General features: G+C 48.5%; 1 protein-coding gene across 26 annotated transcripts in view; it reads right to left on the reverse strand.

Annotated features, from left to right (window-relative positions):
- RBFOX3 (RNA binding fox-1 homolog 3) overlaps nucleotides 1-19,532 on the reverse strand; it is a 355,830-nt gene that overhangs the window by 311,092 nt on the left and 25,206 nt on the right. The window contains exon 1 of one of the 26 annotated variants that reach the window (XM_084647039.1): nucleotides 10,291-10,407. The exons of the other annotated variants lie outside the window; for them this stretch is intronic. The gene's annotated coding sequence lies outside the window, so the exon portion shown is untranslated. Of the gene's footprint in view, nucleotides 1-10,290; nucleotides 10,408-19,532 lie in introns of those variants that run through there. 26 annotated transcript variants of the gene reach the window in all.

Genomic DNA, 19,532 nt, shown 5'->3' on the forward strand with positions numbered 1-19,532 from the left:
AGAACGGAGTTCAAGGGCCCAGTGCAATTCTTGGCCACAAGCCTGTTAAAGTGCAAAGCCACTTGCCTATGAAGTACACATGTAGCGAGATCCTCTCTCCACTCGCTACGAGCAGGAATTGCTTTGCTTCTTTTCCTTACAGCGGTATATTGTTCCTGCTGCTTAGCCCACTGTTCCCCACAGGCCCCGCAACCCTGCTGCAGAGCCCGAGAGCAAGCTTCCGCTGAAGAGCCCCTTTTCTCTACAAACTTTTTCCATAGAGGCTGGGACGTAGTCTTAGCTCTCAGTACTCTGAGAAGAGCTCACTCACAAACCAGCCCCCTCCCCACCCACCTAGAGCAAACACCCCCCCCCGGGGCAAATTCTCCATAGACGACACATCCTTTGCCCCATTGCTCTAGAAAAGCAACCTCCCTGGAGCCAGAGCGCAGGGAAGGAGCTGCTGGCAGCTCCATGTTTTAATCTCTTTTGCTACCATGCAGGAATGTCTCTGCTTTTCCCAGGTCCTGATAAGCTACCTGTGCTTCTCTGCTGGGTGGAAGGAATGACATTTTAACCTAGGTTCAAAGAGGAAAGAAATAGCTCCTCCTTCCCCAAACAGGGGGAGGGGAGCCAGGCCCAAGCAGGGAAATGCTCCAGGGTCGGAGTTGTTTTTATTTTTGCATTCTGAAGTGAGGTCAGTGTCATCAGAAGCTGAAATTCTGTGCTGTGAGCACCAGGGGGCAGAGCAGAGGTGTGAGCACAGCACTCGGAGCCAAGAATGCCCATCCTAACCCTACCCTGACACTGCCTCCCACTGCAGCCTTGGGCAAGTCATTTCCTCCCTGTGTCTCAGCCCCCCTTCAGAGAGCAGATGGTAACACTAACTCACCAGAAAAGGGCTTGCTGCCATTGCTGCTCTGGAGGGAGCAGTGCAGAGAGAGCCTGGAGCTCTCTGGGAGTTCACCCTCACCCACAAGGCTGCATTTAAAGTGTCCTCTGTGGTGGGATCACACGCACCACTGCGTGGCTGTCACACTCCAGGGCAAAGGAGGTCAGTGGAATCAGACACTGCCAGCCCTACTGACTGACACTCCAAAGTTCGCTTTCTTCCAGCTGGCTGACTCTTGCTCTCTGCCAGTGTTTCCTTCCAACCAATTTCATCAAACCCAGAGGGAAATTCTTAATGCCTTCCTCCAAGACAAGCTGTTTAATCAACCTCCTATTATCCAATTCGGCTACAAGTTGAAACTGTGGCTTGCTTTTCATGTTACTTTTTCAGCCTTTCTGCTTGTCTGAAGCTGCGTCGTGCGTCCTCACCTCACTAACTCACACACAGTGAGCCGAGAGGGGATCAAACCAGCCGGCTCTGTCCGTGTCTGCACACACGCATGCTCAGGGGTTAGAACAGGAGTTTTGCAGCTTTTTGAAGGTTATCCCTGCCTGGTGCCGGTTCTTCCCTTTATCAGCTTCTGCTGCTACCAAGGGCATTTAGCAGGATGTCAGATATTCCTGGGGCCTCTTCCAACACACACAGCTAGGCCCAGGCAACGTACTGCTTCTCCAGCACAGCCAGACCAACCCTAAACCAGTTACCAGAGCTGCCAGCAAACACGCAGGTGCCTGCAGCTGCAGTGAACAAGGCAGAGCAGAATGTCTGCCTTCTTTTTATTCACTGAGAGAAGATGTGTTCTAGAGGAGGGAGCTGGAGACTAGGCTCCAGCAACTCCTGAGTTCGGATACTGGCTAGGAGAGTGACTTGGACCTCTAGGTGTTCCATCTCCCCCAGGCCCGCTGCCCCAGGAGCTGTGACTATTAATGTAGTTAAACAGCACGGAGAATGGGGGCTCCCCTTCCCTGCCACAAAGACCAATCACCAGTGCGATTGTAAATGACCCTTGCGTTCAGTCTTTCCAAAAGACACCATGACTGGAGGAGGAGGCGGGAAGCTTCTCCTAGAGACTCCCCTCTCCCTGCCTGCCACAGGGCTTTGCTTTGATAGCAGAGTTTTTGCTATTCATAATGTTTTCATAGCCTCTTGCCTGCACCTTTACCTTGAATATTATGGAAAAATAAATTTGCTGGAGAAAGCGTCCGTTCAGGAGCTACTGAACACTGCATGCAAGCATGTTGCAAGCCCTGGAGCTGGATGGCGTTTTCTATTTAAGAGGAAGAATTATTGAGCAGCCTTGAAGAAACCTCTGCTCCAGCTCTCTGCATGGGGGACCTGAGGAATTCAGCCTATAAAAGGACACAGACTGATTAACAGCTGATTTATTCTCTGAGACCTTAATAAACGCAGTCAGAGCAGCTAGCCTCAAAGTCGTCATCAGACTACCTGCCTCTCTTCATGCCCCACCCTTCCCTAGACTCTCAGGCTGTAATTCCTCACCACCAGGCCCCCTCCCCTTCCCCATTAACTTCCTGCTCCCAAACGGTCTGTGAGCAACACCCCTCTTCTCTCTCTCTGTCCCCCACTCATCCCCCCTGTTCCCTGGGGGGGCTCCTTGATAGCTACAGCTCAAAAGCACTACACAAGAGCTAGGTGGTATTATTATTTCTGATCAAGCCTTTGAAACAACTCACCATCCCCAAAGAGTCCAGCCTGGCTTTTACACAGGGCCCAGTACAGGCTGGGTAGGTCGGGGTTGTGCTGACATGTTCATCAAAGCTGATGATCAGGTTACGTACGTCAACACCAAGTCTTGGTGCTTTTACCCAAAGATCTCCTGATGACCTGAGACACAACCCCAGCAGCTCTGCCCAGCTTAGCTCCCCAATTTATGTTTAGTGCTGCACTTTACAACACCTGGACTGCTGGTCCCCAAGCTGTGTGCATTCAGGATCTCTCTCCTTTATACTTCAAAACAATAATGAAATGCACTGACTTGGTTATATGTGTCTGATCTAAATAATAGCCAGATCATTTTTAAACATAATATTCTAATCAGCTACCAGCTGAAAGCAGTCTCCGAGGTTGCTGGAATCCTTCACAACCCCCTGAAGGATTAGCAAATGATTGTTCACTCTTCCCTTCGATTTGAGAGAAGGAGAGGTATGTCAGCTCAATAGTAATTAGAGTGAACTGCAGCTTTTAAGCAGTTGAAGCTCATGTTACCACTGAGACACAAGAATGATCTAATCAGACACTGGGGTCAGATAACCCCAAAAAATCTTTAAAGAGATCATAACAGTTTGTATCTGCTATGAGATTAGGCTGCTGTACCTGCCTGCATCCTAAAGACAGACTTTGGGGGGGCCATGCCGGGTGACAAGTGGAGGGGTGCCTCATGGAAGAGAGAGATCACATTGCAGTTAGTGAGAGAGAGAAAGAGAGCCAGCTACGATGGCAAGAGGCAAGAAATTCACGAGGCAATAATGGGAACCAGTAACCTACTCACTTTCACACGGTTTTATCCAGAGCAGGAAGAATATTTCCACCTGCCCATCCATTACAGACACTGCAAAACACCCTTCCCTCCTGGGCCACACATGCTCTGCAAAGATCACGATTAGCTTCCTGAGGGGGCAAGGGCGCTTCGAAGAACTCCACCAGCCAACCTTGATGGGCTTCAAAGACATTTGGGGGAAAACCAGAGGATACAGTCTCATTGTATGGTGATAGCACTCTTCGCATTCCACACATATCTCAGGAGGATGTCAAAAGGAACCTACTAATGTCAAACATTTTTAAATAGCAGGTCCAAATAACATGCTACAAGAATTTTGAAAGAGCTGGCTGAGGCACTCGCTGGACCATTAATGTTGATTTTCAGTAAGTCTTGGAGCATTGGGGAAGTTCCAGAAGACTGGAAGAAAGTGTAAGTAGTATCAATTTTTAAACAGGGTAAACGGGATGACCCAGGAACAGGCCTGCCAGCCTAACATGGATCCTGTGCGAGATAATGGAATGGCTGATACAGGACTCGATTAATAATGTCACAGCCCACTATTACTGAAAAATGGCTGACTTTCTCCTTTTTACCGTCTCATAAAATAAATCAACTGGGATATAAATATTGTACTTACCTTTCAGTGTGTAGAACATAGAGCAGTATAAACAATTCATTCTCTGCATGAAATTTTAGTTTGTACTGACTTCGCTAATGCTTTTTATGTAGCCTGTTGTAAAACTAGGTAGATCTCTAGATGAGTTGATGTACCCCCTGGAAAACCTCTGCGTACCCCTGGTTGAGAGCCACTGTTTGCACCACTTCCTGATGAAGCAGGGAGGAGGCAGGTGCTGGGCAAAGCACTAGGATGCTGGTTTGAGAATGTCACCTCCATTTTTGCCTACAGCTTTAGAGGCCAAGTTTGTGGTACAGAAGGTTGCAACACAGGGAGTGCAAGACCCAAGTGAGAGCTGCTGGCTCCATGTGGCACCAGTCACAGACGAGAGGGTCACTACAGCAGCCCGCGGTAACTGACCAATCAAGCAGCCAAAATTCAAAAGCACCTCTGTCTCTGAGTGTGCAAGAGTGAACGAGCAAGCCACAGCTCTGCGCAGTGAGAAGAGGCACCATCAAACGTCTATAATGCTCACTTTAGTGAAAACCCCTTCCCAGACGCAGCCTGCACCGCTTCGGCAAACAGGCCCTTGCTGGGAGGGTTCCATGCAAGATTAGAAACTGAATGTCAATGAGAAAGAAGAAGAGAACAATTTGCCGGCTGCCTAGCTCCCCATCCTCCCTTTCCCGGATGCTGCTCTGTTTCTTCCCTTCTCTTGCTCTCTCCCCTCACTCTCTCGCTCCTTTACTCTTATGCCTTTAATCTACTTTTTCCCCCGTCTCAGACTCAAGTAGGATGCATGTTCAGTTGAGCTGGATGCTACAGATTAGATTGCATCTGTCTGGATATAAATAATGTACTGCTTGATGGTCAGAGTGAATTTAATTAGTTCTTATTCTCCGGATAGAATCAGCCCAATGCTGCTAAAGCATTTCACTCCAAATTAGCCTGAAAAGGACTAACAAGACAATGCTAATTTTACACACACAACATCCCCCCCAGCCTCTGAAAATACAGACATACTGCACAACGAGCCACACGGCCCAGGGCAAGGTTCTGGGGGCCCAGGATGGGCCAGGGAGAATGGAACCTAGGACAGACCTGGAAGGAGGGTTGGGTGGAGACATCCCAGCATGGCAGAGAAGGAAGGAGATTTGCACTGATTTACAAACATGCACTTTCTTCCCCATTTGCTTTAACCTCTACTCACAGCCACTGTGGGCAGCAGGCAGGGGGAGAGAGGGGCAGGGAGAGCCCCACAGGCTCCACTTTGATTCCTCCAGCAAGGAAAGCATTTCAGATGACAGAGCTGCTCTCCACAGGGAAGGGCTCTGCTGCACGCCAAGCCTCCATCTGTCTGGCAAAAAGGGAATCCCAGAATGGTTCTTAAATCCCAGCAGGGCTGAGCCAGCAGCCTTTCTCCACCTCCTCCTACCCCCTGGGCTAGGGGTCAAACCTAGCAATTTCGGGGAGGGGTGCAGATGAATGCCTGACATTCCCCTTTAAAAATACCCAAAGTACAAGAGAGTCATGAAAACGAACAGTCCTGTCACCAGGAAAGGAGAAGGGAGAGACAAGAACCTGACAGACAGGTTGGGGGGAAAGGGTTTCATAATCTCCAAGCCGTCTTGCCAGGCAGAAGCAGGGAAGGCCCCGCTGCCAGCTCAGGATGGAAGCATCCCCCAACCCCAAAGATGTCCTGGCCCCGTAGCAAATGGGGTGGCCTTTCAGGTGGGAGCACTCTAGGGCAGAGGCGGAATGGGGGCTGCACTGCAGCTGCCCTCATCCCCAGCGGGATTAAAAATGAAGGGAGCCAGTTCACAGTATTTCCAGTCTCCCAGCCCACATGGGACATGTGCACGCATGGGGCGATTTAAAACAGTCAACCGGAGGGTAACGATACGTGACGAGTCTGAGCAACAGCCACCCCTTTCCCCTCCCCACTGCCTGCCTGCCTCACCTACCCCCAAAGCCAGGCCTGTTTAGCCGCAGGTCCAGGAGGCAGAGCCTGTCATTCGCCATAAGAGAGGCTACAAAGGATCGAAGAAAATAGTGGAAAAAAGGGAATAAATCCGGTGGCATCAGCAGCTCCCTGCCCATCCATCTGCCAGCGGCAGGGAGGCACCCCCGCCTTTCCCCCATGGTCCCAGGTCTTCGCTGTTTCTACTGTGAATCCTAAAGTAAAACTTGGCAGGAGAGCGAACAGAGCATCTTTTCACTTAACCCTTTGTGCCTGTGGCTTCCTTCCTCACTCCCTGGGAGCCTTCCCTGCTACACAGTGCGGACAAGCCCCAGGGTCATGACCCACAGAACAGAAAGATTTTAGGGTTAGATATCACAAGGTCATTGGCACGGGAACAGGGGAACCTAGTGACACAGAGAGATGGACAACACGGCTCAGTACCAATGTTGCTAGACAAACTTGCTTAAAGACAGGTGTTGCTGCCAGCCTGCAGGGGATGGATTCCACGGAACTACAACACTCTGACCATCCAAACCCTTCCACTTCAACATCACAATGCGCAAAAAGCCACAACACGGCTTCTATCATCAAAAGAACCATTTTTCCCAAACCAACCCTTCATGCGTCCACTCGTCTCAGTTACGGCTCTTCCTCTCTTCAGGGAAGCAGGGCAGTTCTGGGACCATCTGGAGTCCTCAGTTCCTTTACCCTTTGAGGCCTGGTTTTACACCTCAGGATGGCTTGAAACTCCTTCCAGTGATGTAGAAAAGGCCAAGGGTCCACGCCAGTACTCTCAAAATTGTCAGCTGTCCTTTGACATCATTAACTGATAAAGTCGGGGCGCTGGACTGGTTCCAGTCATGTATAAGAGAGGGGCTGGATGGCAAAACCGGACCACTGGCTCTTCTGCTCCAAAGGCTGCCATGCAGGGTCCCTCAAGCTCCTATTCCATCACTCCTGCTGGTTACCCTGCCACAAGCGGAGAGCGAGTACTGGGGCACACGGTGACCTTGACACTCCTCCCTCTCCTCTGCCCCTCGGGTTCAGACAGCACGGCTAGCTCCAAGTTAAGAGTGGGGCTGGAAAAACAGCTTGCTTGCTGAAACTCAACCAAGACCACAGCTAGGTTATGGGAATGGGCTGGGTGGCGGGAAGCAACTGGAAAAGATGGAGGAGCAGCTGTCAGCTCCACTATGTCAAGTGTTCCCCACGGGAACCCCAATCTTCCAGGATGTCCAGTGAGCAGCAGCAGGCAAGAGTGCTTCTTCCATCTATCCAGCAAGATGACTATGGCCCATTCCCATCAGGCATGGGCTGTGCCAGAGTAACCCGCAGCTTTTGCGCCACCAGACTAGCTTACTGCAACCCTCTCCATTCTTGGCGCTGTATTTAAAGATCACCCAATGCAAGAAGCAACTCTGCTCTTACCGCATACAACAAAGGTCCAATCAGCTACAGCAAAGCCGACATCCCAACGTTGCACAATGCGCTGCATTTTCAACATCATGCAGGAGCTGTGAAGCAAGCACGGCTTGCTAGCCACACTAATCCCCAGGCCCTGGAATGGAAGTGGACTCATCCTGGATGCAAAGGGGGAAAGCCTTTGTCATCAGAGGCAAGCTTTAGAATAAAACAACAGTGCCAAGTACTGATGGGACTTTAACACCTATCTGTAAAAATCTTTAATTGTGTGAGAAGTCCCTGTTGCCTTCCCCTTGGTAAAGGACAAACATACCGAGTGTTTGTTTAAACTAGGAACAGCCCTTGGGAGATAAGAGTCAGTGCCCGGAAATCTACTCTTTGTAAAGCAACACCAAATGCAGCAGCAGTGGCCAAGCTAAAGCAGCTGAGATGCAGGACAAACATCAGGTTAAAGTGGGTCTTTCACAGAGCAAACAAGTTAGAGTCAGAAGAAAAAGTCTTACTTTGTACCAGAGGCAACCCATGCCTCTGGATAGCCGGGGGCAGAGTGAGGGCAGCCGGCTTCAGCAGTGTTATTGGTAGGGCTCTACCAAATTCACGGCCATGAAAAACACATCACAGACCCTGAAATCTGGTCTCCCCCTGTGAAATCTGGTCTTTTGTGTGCTTTTACTCTGTACTATACCGATTTCTCGGGGCAGACCAGTGTTTCTCAAACCGGGGGTCTTGACCCAAAAGGGAGTTGCAGGGGGGCCCAAGGTTATTTTAGGGGTGTCACAGTATTGCCACCCTGACTTCTGTGCTGCCTTCAGAGCTGGGCGGCCGGAGAGTGGCGGCTGCTGGCCGGGATCCCAGCTCCGAGGCAGCACCGCCGCCAGCAGCAGCCCAGAAGTAAGAGTAGCAGAACCACAACCCCCCCTACAATAACCTTGCAACATCCCCCACCCCCCACACACACACCCCTCCTTTCTGCGTCAGGATCCCTACAACTCCAACACTGGGAAATCGCAGATTTAAATAGCTGCAATCATGACATTTATGATTTTTTAAATCCAATAACCATGAAATTGACCAAAATGGCCCATGAATTTGATAGGCCCTAGTTATTGAGCATCCTCAGCCCGTGTGAGCACGCTCAGCACAAGCCAAGCAGCAAATCGGTGCAAGGGGCTGGTGCAAGGGGCTGGGGGGGGAGGCAAGGGACCCGCATTTTCCTCCACCCATCGCCTTTGCTTTGTACCCTCAAGAGATGGCAGCAGGTTTTTTTCTGCTTCCTGTAACTGTTCCTCACAGACTCATGGAGGAGGAAGGACGGACACAGGACATGCCCCCTACATCCAGTTAAATCCACTTGCCCTCAGTTCTGGGCCCAAGGGAGCTACTCCTAGTCCTCAGCTGAGTTAAACTACGGTTGCCCGATTGTGGAAAGATCAATTGTGGGGACTCCAATCCCAGACACAGCAAGGTGATCCACCCTTTCGCAGCCAGCCACCCCTAGGCCCCCCATACCTGGGGATATGTTGGCAGGGTGGATTGATTTAAATCAAAGTGACTTATATCACTGATTTAAATCATGATTTAAATCACCAAGCAGGAAACCTTGATTTGATTAATTGATTTTAATCTGGTTTTGTATTTGTTCTTTTTTAGTTATCTTTCCAAAGAATCGTTATATCAAACTAATGAAAATGAACCACTCAAACATGTCAATTCCAATTAAATATAAGCGTTTGCACTTAGTATGGTATTTCTTTTTGCTAACCAGGATATGCTACAGCTACATACATTTATTTAAGCAATTATATAGCTTAGCATAAATTGAATGAAGTTCTTAATTCACTATTTTCTGTGTAAAAAAAATGTAAAAATGTTGCATTTCTTATTTACCAGATTATGATGGTTTTACTTGTGATTTCTGTCAAGCTGCATTTGGATAGGAATTGGCATTTAGTTAAAAATGCAAAAAAACAGCATTTTAAAGGGTATTTTTATTAGTTAAATAAAGCTATCTTAAACGTGGATATATAAGAAAAGTTTATAAAACCATGTTCTGCATTTAAAACTGATTAATTAAACAAAGGCGGTATGAGACGTAGTTTGTGAACTGACTGTTACCAGAGGCCAGATTTCAAAGGCATTTATGCACCCAAAGATGCAGATGAGCTAGGTGCTGAGGGGGCTTTTCAAAAGTACCTGAACATTAGGTCCCTAGCTCATGGGAGTTAGTCACCTGTAATCTGCTTAGATGCTTTTGAAAATCCCCATAGACACCTATCTCCATCTTTAGGCATCTCTGAAAATCTGGCCCTATGTTCTTCAGGTTTTTAGAACTAGTAAGTCTCATCCTCTCCCACCTGGTTTTAATTCATAGACTGGAAGAGGAAAACAAGCTTTCTTGCTTTTTCAACTCCCAGCCAGCTTCTCAACTTTGAATGAAATAATCCAAATGGGGAAAAAAATTCTTTCTGCACTTGCTAGTTAAACTGAAACCAAAAGTAAATTAAGGCAAAAGCTTCTCTGCACAACTAAAAATTACTTGCATGTGGAAAGATGTAAATACCAGCATTATCTCTATTTTAAAGATGACAATGTATTTTACTTAACGTAGCATGACATCGTAACATATTTATAAAGCCTGAGTTGACCTCAAAAGTTAAAGATGTTTCCCCCATGATTCTGTATATAATTTTAAAAGTAGCATCCTTTAATTTATTAAAATTAGCAGAGGGCTCATTGATGCAATGTTTTTTTAATTTCATTTTAGTAGACTATAGTCTACTGTAGTAAGTTTAGGCCTTAACATAGGTTTGTCTTAATTTCAAATTTAACTTCAAACAGGTTTGGTTTTTTAAAAGAAAATTATTTAATTTAAATTAAAATATCTGGTCTTTCTAAAATTTAAATCCACTTTTACCCACCTTGTATATTGGTGATTTAAGTTCGGTCAGGGCATTCCCTTCCAAGGGCATGTCTGGGACAGCCTGCAGGTGTGAGCCACACTCTGCCTCTGGGCCTGGGCATCGCACCTTCTCACTCACCCAGCACACAGATTTAGGAGCTGCTCTTCCACTGACATGATGGATGGTAGGGAGAAGGTCGGAAAGCAACTGCAAAGCCCTTTCTGTCTTTGTAATGTATCTCATCATGTTTTCCCTTCTCTTTATAATTAGAGGCTGTTTCTTCTCTAAGGACTGTCTCTCATTGACCGTAATGCTTTACTGATCCTGTCTCCCTCCTCTGACCTACCCTGTCTCCACCACGATTTATGCTGCACATTAGTAATCGGCCAAGGCCTTTTCTCGTGCCAACAGTGCAAGAAGACACTCCTTGGAAGCCTGCAAGCTCTGCTGTTGCAGCTGTGTTGAAAGTCCCAGGTGTCCTGGAGCTGCTGCTTTCACAGTTTTGGCGGAGGCCGAGGCAGAAGCAAAGCCCGCCCCATTAACACAGATCGTTCAAATTCACAGACCCATAAGCCAAGGAATGCCACTGCAAAGACTTGGCTCAAAGTCAGCAGGTCAGCGCCATGGAGCCTGGCAAGGCCTTTCAGGAAGGAGGATCCCTGGCAAGTTTAATCCTCGTGTTAAAGGGATTGCTTCCGAGGCTGCCTTGACTCTCAGCATGTAGACGTCACAACAGCGATCACAGTGCCCCTCTCTCCAGGCCCATGCAACGTGGGTTCAGTGTGAGCAGAGAAAACCAACGGCACCAATTATTCCCAGAGCAACCAACAGCTCCACTGGCGAACAGGACAAGATGCCACCCAGGCGGAGAGAGTGAAATCCCAGAGAGATTTCCCTTCTGTCACACTTTGCTCGCCTACCTGATCCTGCAGAATTCACTTAGCTAATTAACCACACATACTCTTCCTTTTACATCCCTAAGCACAGCTCAGATACATACTGCAACTGCACATGTGACCGGGATGGTTTTCAAATATTGGCTATATTTTACATGCAAACTTTCTGCATCTTCACGCCTGTTCCCCTCCCTGAGAACAGTTCATGACTGTTCAGGAGCAGTTCTCCCTCACTTCCAGAGATAGGAAGTGGGAGACAAAAAAGTTTCCCAGAGTCTAAAAAACTGGTATTTTAAATCTTCTAAATACGAAGACTTGCCTCTGGGTAGAGGCTAAACATGGGAGAGTTCAGACAAAGGTGACTGCTTTGGAAAGTTCATCGCCAAGTGAAAACAAGGGGCTACACTGAAAACTATTTTCCCTCTCTAACTGTTTAGGGAGGAGGGGGCAGAAAGAGGATTCTGCCTCCACTAAAGCCATGAAAGCAGTGCCAGGAGCAGCTCCAGGATACCTGGAAGAGGAGGGACGGGGTGGAGCGGGGGCGGGAAGAGGTGGGGTGGGACCTTGGGGAAGGGGTGGAGTGGGGGTGGGGCGGGGTCTGGGGCTGAGCAGGAGGGTTGCGGATCCACTACTTCAAGCCGGGGGTGAGGCAGCCCCCCAGCTCCTCTACTTCCAGCGCCTGTGCACTAACTGCCCTGCCCTGTGACCTAACGGGCTAACTTGTTCCACTCGGTTCCTAGTCAGGAGACCCCAGCTCTAAAGCCTAATCCAGCACCCTGCACTTCACTCGTAAATCACCAGCAACGGCAAACTAGCAAATGGCAACAGGCTGTTGTCAAGAACCTGTCGGCAAAAATTCTGAGACTCTTGCTCAGAGATCTTTCCTTACAGTGACAAAGCCAACAGCAGGTTATGAACTCTTCCTCCCTCCCTGAAACACAGCCAATGTGGGAACCTAGACAGACAGCAGCCTCACAAGAACGGCCACACTGGGTCAGACCAAAGGTCCATCTAGCCCAGTATCCTCTGGTCCGACAGTGGCCAATCCCAGGTGCCCCATAGGGATTGAACAGAACAGGGAATCCTCAAGTGATCCATCCCCTGTCACTCATTCCCAGCTTCTAGCAAATACAGGCTAGGGACACCAGCCCTGCCCATCCTGGCTAATAGCCATTGATGGACCTATCCTCCATGAATTTATCTAGTTCTTTTTTTGAACCCTGTTATAGTCTTGGCCTTCACAACCTCCTCTGGCAAAGAGTTCCACAGGTTGACTGTGTGAAAAATACACTTCCTTTTGTTTGTTTTAAATCAGCTGCCTATTAATTTCATTGGGTGACCCCTAGTTCTTGTGCTATGAGAAGGAGTAAATAACACTTCCTTATTTACTTTCTCCACGCCAGTCATGATTGTGTGGACCTCAATCATATCCCCCTTAGTCATCTCTTTTCCAAGTTGAACAGTCCCAGTCTCATTACTCTCACCTCATACGGAAACGGTTCCATACCCCTCATCATTTTTGTTGCCCTTTTCTGAACCTTTTACAATTCCAGTACATCTTTTTTGAGATGGGGTGACCACATCTGCACACAGTTTTCAAGATGTGGGTGTACCATGGATTTATATAGAGGCAATAAGATATTTTCTGTCTTATTATCTATCCCTTTCTTAATGATTCCCCACATTGTTAGTTTTTCTGACTGCCGCTGCACATTGAGTGGATGTTTTCAGAGCACTATCACAATGACAACAAGATCTCTCTCTTGAGCAGTAACAGCTAATTTAGACCCCATCATTGTATATGTATAGTTGGGATTATGTTTTCCAATGTGCTTTACTTTGCATTTATCAGCATTGAATTTCATCTGCCATTTTGTTGCCCAGTCACTAGTTTTGAGAGATCCCTTTGTAGCACCTCACAGTCTGCTTTGGAACTAACTATCTTGAGTAGTTTTGTATCACCTGCAAATTTTGCCACCTCACTGTTTACTCCTTTTTCCAGATTATTTATGAATATGTTTAACGGTACTGGGCCCAGTACAGACCTTTGGGGGACACCCCTATTTACCTCTCTCCATTCTGAAAACGGACCATTTATTCCTACCCTTTGTTTCCTATGCATTAACCAGTCACTGATCCATGAGAAGACCTTCCTTCTTATCCCATGACAGCTTACCTTGCTTAACAGCCTTTGGTGAGTGACCTTGTCAAAGACTTTCTGAAAATCTAAGTACACTATATCCACTGGATCCCCTTTGTCCACATGCTTGTTGACCCCCTCACAGAATTCTAGTAGATTGGTGAGGCAGGATTTCCCTTTACAAAAACCATGTTGACTCTTCCCCAACAAATTACATTCATCACCGTGTCTGACTATTCTGTTTTTAGTTTCAACCACTTTGCCCAGTACTGAAGTCAGGTTTACCAGCCTGTAATTGCCGGGATCACCTCTGGCGCCCTTTTTAAAAATTGGCATCACATTACCTATTCTCCAGTCATTTGGTGCAGAAGCTGATTTAAATGATAGATTACAAACCACAGTTCGTCGTTCATGGCACAGAGTCATCCATAAACCACACAGTGATGCAGGAGACATTGGAAATGGAGCCTCAAGCCACTGATCCAGCTCCTAGATTCTCAGCCATCTCAGACAGGACATTTCCCTGCAGTAGTTTTTCTAATATTTTGCTTATTCCAGTGGTTTTCAACCAGTACTCCACGGTCCCGGGGGGGAGGGGCGGGGGGGAGCACAGACTATGTCTAAGATTTCCAACAGGGTCCGCACCTCCATGTGAAATTTTGTAGGGGTCAGCAAATGAAAAAGGTTGAAAACCACTGGCCTATTTTATTAAATGACTGCCACGTTCAAACAATAAGTCCTTGCACCAGCATGACCCTCATTTCTGTCCATGCAGGAAAGTTAACACCGGTTGAGGAAGAGGAAGCTACGGAACCCGTGTGACCAGAAAAGAAGTGCCATAGCCACATGCTCAGGAAAAGCAACTACCTGAAATATGGAAGAGGAGGGTGGGGCAAGCAGCATATGAAATGGTGCTAGCAAGAAAGGCACGGAGACTGGGAGAAGGAATTTAAAGGACTGAAGCTGTAACTTTGTGGAATTATTTGGTGCTCGAAAGAGCCAAATTCCAAGCCCCAAATATTTTCCCCAATTATCCTTGGTGCTGAGATTTCGACTGGACTACAGTCAGAGTCTTACCAGACAAATTATGGTCCTAATCAATATTTAGCCACTTCAAAATGTTATGCAACTGTTCTGATGGCCACTGGTGTTCTGCCACAGTGTCAGACAGGAGCTGCGACGGCCTGGGGTCCACATCAGTGCTCCAGAAACACAGGGAACTTCCTGGGGCACTAGAAATACAGCTGGGATTCAACAAGCAAAAGATCAGGAATTTAAATTCATTTATCCCTTTTCCCGCCCCCTGCCCCCCAATGGAAAAGCTGAAACGTACCCACAACTGTCAAACTGTCCTAGCAACTCGGCTTCCCCTTCCACCTGGCCACCCAACACTCTAAGCAGACAGGATACCTGGGCCTACAACAAGGCCAAGTCCCTGCTGTCTGCCTATTTTTGTCCCTTTTCCTATTTACATGTAAGCAGGGCTGACATCTACTCTTCATCACAGTACCAGGGCTCCTCAGAAGCCATGCATCTCATGCAGGACAGCCCCATCAATACTGCATAGGAGGAGTTTCTAATCTAGTTATGGGTTCAGCCTCTCACATGCTTCCATCAGGGAGCCCTGGATTGAAAGTGAAGGGAATTAGTACAGCTTGATCAGGGTTTATTAAGCCTGCAGTCTTACATTTTTGATCTACAGTTTTAATTAAGTTTTAAGTCAAAGAATGAAGCATCTCATATTTTATCTCGCCGCGTCACGTCAGAGGGAGGCAGTTAATCAGCACGTACAAAAACTTCCCATCGCCAATGATGAACGTTCATGAACTTTGCCTGGAGAGACTATCTTCCTCCCATCACTCATCGCAGGGAACCACAGCTTAATCCACCCCCTCTTCCATTCAGGTTCTGTCCTGACCTTCCAGAAACTGCCATTTGGAATCTGCCAGGAACACAAGCGTGTCACCAGCATTAAAAAAAAGAAGTGGACTCCGAAGAGACAGACGAAATGCAGAGGACAAAGGCAAAAGACAGCTGACACCAGGGGACTGTTCTTTAGTCTAGTTTTAATAGCAGCGGCTGCTGCTGCCACCCACAGGGGCAGGGGACAGTTTAGTGATAGATCAGGACTGGAAAGCGCCAGAATGGAGTATCCCCCATTCGCACTCTCTTCCTGTAGTACAGCAGAGCATCAGCCCTGCCAGGCCCTGCAATGGGACGGAATCCCACGGGTCAAGCTAGCAGACGCACAACTGATTGGGGCTATTGCAAAACACAGAGCCCTCCCAAGACCCAAAACACAGATAAACAAGTTACCCCAACATACAGCCCGATGTTAAGCGGCGGGTGCCCACACAGAGGCAGTGGAGAAGGAGAAGGGAATGTGGCTGAGACAGGACTGAAAGGCAAGGGAGGAACGGATGGTGCCACATTCTGGGATCTGGGTTCAGTTTCCCAGCAAGAGCCCTCAGTTTCTCTTTTCTGACCCGCAGGGCCCTCAGGAGCAGGGGCTCAGGTGGGCTGGGGAGAGCTATGCCATGGGGAATGCAATCACAGACCAGAAGGGCTGTACCCCAGTTGGCTTCCGCAGTCTGCACCCAATGCACTTTCCACACCAAGGTCATAGTGGGGAACACAAATCCCCAGCCAGGCCTGTGCGACCAAGCCAAGGCTTCCCATATGGCTTTATGCTCTCGGGACACCAGAGACCAGCTGAACGTCCCCAGCAAACATGTGGATCTTTCATATGCAGCCAATTCCTGACAAGTGCCTTCCACCCACCTCCTGCAAACATTTTTGGTGCTTGGCTGGGTCCAGCATCCTTTCACATCGCAGTACATGAGCCAGGGATCTGCTCGGAGAACTGCCCTGCTAAGCAACAGCCATCTCTGGTTTTACAGCTGTGGCCACTCAAACCTTGAGAATCAGCACGGAGAGAATTGCATCTGGGATATTCCAGTCACGCCAGACTCCCCGGATTGGCCTCTAGCTCATCAGACCATTTCTTTCAATAAACCATCTTCAACATCAGCCTAAACGGTAACTTCTCCCCTACCCCTGCTCCAGCCCACAGCCCAGCACACAACCCTCCACTCACACACAGCAGCTCACAATCCACATCCCAGATCACACCCCGCAGCCCTCCCCTTGCACACAGCCGCTCACACCCCGCAGCCCTCCCCTTGCACACAGCCGCTCACACCCCGCAGCCCAGCACACAGCCCTCCCCTCGCACACAGCCGCTCACACCCCGCAGCCCAGCACACAGCCCTCCACTCACACCGAGAGAGAGCAGGGTTCTTATTTTATTTTTATTCATGTTTTGGCTGGGTAGATGCAATCCCAGCCCTTACTTGGCACAGACTGTCGCTTCCCAGTGATGTGCGCTGAGTGGCACAAGTCGGGTGAAAACAGACATGAGGAAAAGGACACACACTTTCTGCCGGGCATTTCCTCACCAGAGATGGCGTGTGCATGCTAGGGAAGGGCTGTCATTAGCCATTCACATCTACAGAGCTTTCAAGTCAAATACAAAATAAAAAACAAAACGGTTTGGGGGGTTTGAGGTCTGTGGATATTTGCCAGAGAGGGCAGCAGACAACATTACACGCCGAGCACCCAAGGCCATTCCTAGTTTGTACGACTCTCAGGCTCTGCTTAGAAACAAAGCCTGGGGAGAGTTATTTCTCTTGTTAAAATCTGAGGGCAAATTATAGATCAATTATTATTGCTTGTAACCGAAAGACTGATTCACCCTGGTTGGAGCCAGAGGTAACACAGAGTGGGCAACGAGCAAGGTTTCCAAGTACAGCTCTCCTCAGGCACCTCCATCCTGACCTGCAATTCATCCTTGCAACTCTGCCAACTGCACCTCAATCCTGACCTGAAGGCTCCCCACACTATTCCAGCCCTCAGCTCTCCATAGTTTGGCAGATGCAGCTGCCCCACCATCTCCTCCCTTGCTTGTTCCAAGCCTGAACCTCTTGTAAGCAGCGTATTATCTCAAACCACGAAGTAGCATTTCAGACAGACATTCGCCACAGGCCAGACTGAGACAACCCAAATGCAACCTGTGGCCGCAAGCAAACAGACTCAAACTTGCGTCTCAGGTGAACAACTGACCCAGAGCACCAGCTAATCTCTCATTGACATGGGGCCAGAACAGAAAAACCATGGAAGAATGGGGGACAGGATGGCCCCTGCACACCCCTTCCTCCCCTCTTAGATCTCCCCTTGCCCCTTGACTGAGGCGTCCCCAAAGCATTTCTGGCTATGAATAAAGACAACAGCAAGCGAGAAATATATTTCAAGTCCTTGGGCTTCTCAAGGGTCTGTTTCCTCCTTGGCACAGCTGCAGACAAAGTCCCTGCATTCTGCCAGAGAGAAAGAACTAAACTCTTCCCATACACAAGTAGAATCAATTAGAGCCGCACACAAGAGGAAAGCAGCTTACTGCAAAAGTGTCTCTGTGAGTCGAAGTGCTTAAAAATTTATCATCGAACTTGCAGAAATGAACTCAATTAAAAACCATTTTAATGATACTACATAAAAAATAACTCTTGTATTTTTAGTGTCAAGGCTCCCCTGCATAAGAGAGGCAGAAATTCCCACAACTGCAGCATTAAAAGTGATGGATACATATTCTGCCAATTAAAGCCTCCATTACCAGCCAGCACGCTTCTTGCCACGTGTCCTATTTCCAAAGAGGCGTCGATGAAGTTATCGCTCCACTCCCTTTATTCCCAAAGCAAAATGCAAAGAGTGAGCTTTCGCAGTGTGTGAAGGGAGAACCCCCTCCCCCTCTCCCACACACACAAAAGTGAGGGACACACTGTATTCTACACACAGGAGACCAACACCACTCCACACAATATGTTTTATTAACCCCAGTGCATTCAAAGGATGCCCAATCACATCCACGCCGCTGGTTGTGCAGGTCTCACTCAACGCTCAAAGCTATCACAAACTCCCAACCTGCAGTACGGGCGGTACAGGAATAGCAGGGCTTGGCAAGCCCTTCCTGGGTGCCCACACATATGCAAGGAGCACCCAAAAAACAGCTCCCTGGGCTTGTAGTCATTCCCTCCCCCCATGACAAGAAAACCTAAAGATGAAGAAACCCTCTTACGTCCTTCTCTGTAGCCATGCAAGGCAGGTCTATGTGCCTCATATACTGGGTTATAAGGCAAGCCAGACGTTTATCGTTCTGAACCTGATCCACTGAGAACAAGCCCCTGCTCAGGTTCTGAGCCCCATGTGCTCTCACTCCAGAGAGGGAGATTTAACTTTGCCTTGGTCTGCTCAGCAGCACTCCATCTCTACTCAGGTGCAGCAGTTACTAGGCATGGAAGGGAGCATCCTCCATCCCTCCTGACACCAGAAGGGCTGCAGTGAAGCGAGGCCTGTTAACAAGAAGGGAAGGAGAACAAGGCCTTCATGAGAAGGTAACAATTGCCTCACTGGAGCAAGCCAATAAGAACAGCAACCGCTCTAGATTCGCTAGGACAAAGTTACAAGAGCTTGCAATCCTCACGCTACAGGACCCCACCAGCAGTCCCCTCCAGAGGAGGACTGCTCAGATAGGTGCATTTTACACCTTCCTAAGCCTCTGACATAGGCCACCCACCAAGTCAGGACATAACCCTACATCCAAACACAATCTGGCTTCTTTAAGAATTACGAAACTCTTTGCCTCAAGGACATTCTGTGGTGGGCAATGCCACGGGCTCGTTATATCCTGTGCATAAACAGCTTTCTTGTATCCATTTCTGCCGGCTGGCTTTTAACGGGAGAGCCCCCGTTTCTGCACCAGAGAGCAGGAGCATGGCTCCCCCAAGCCATTTGCTACTGTATAAACCACTTCTTCAGCTGCACCGTCCTGGTCTCCAAATCCCCCTGCACTCAGACCTCTAATTATTTCTGCTGCCCTTCTCTGGCCTGCTGCCATATATCACAGGCCGTGCTCCTGTCAGCATGCACAAGCTAGGGAAGGTCAGGATGGGTCAGTATTAGCAGGGAGACTTCTGTAGAGCATCCAGGTGCTGCAGAAATCAGTGGGCCTCGGTCATTGAGTAGGTGCTCGCTCCCCCCTCCCAATCAGCTCACTAGGAGACAATGCTTTTGGACAAGACAAAACCCAGGCCTCAGTGCCTCTCAGTCCTTTAAAACCCTGCCATACTATTCATCCAAGGCAGGGTCTTAGCCCCAGCGCCCAGCCACGCTCG

The sequence above is a fragment of the Lepidochelys olivacea genome, assembly GCF_965140295.1.
Source record: "Lepidochelys olivacea isolate rLepOli2 genome assembly, chromosome: 14".
In the NCBI taxonomy this organism is placed as follows: Eukaryota; Metazoa; Chordata; order Testudines; family Cheloniidae; genus Lepidochelys; species Lepidochelys olivacea.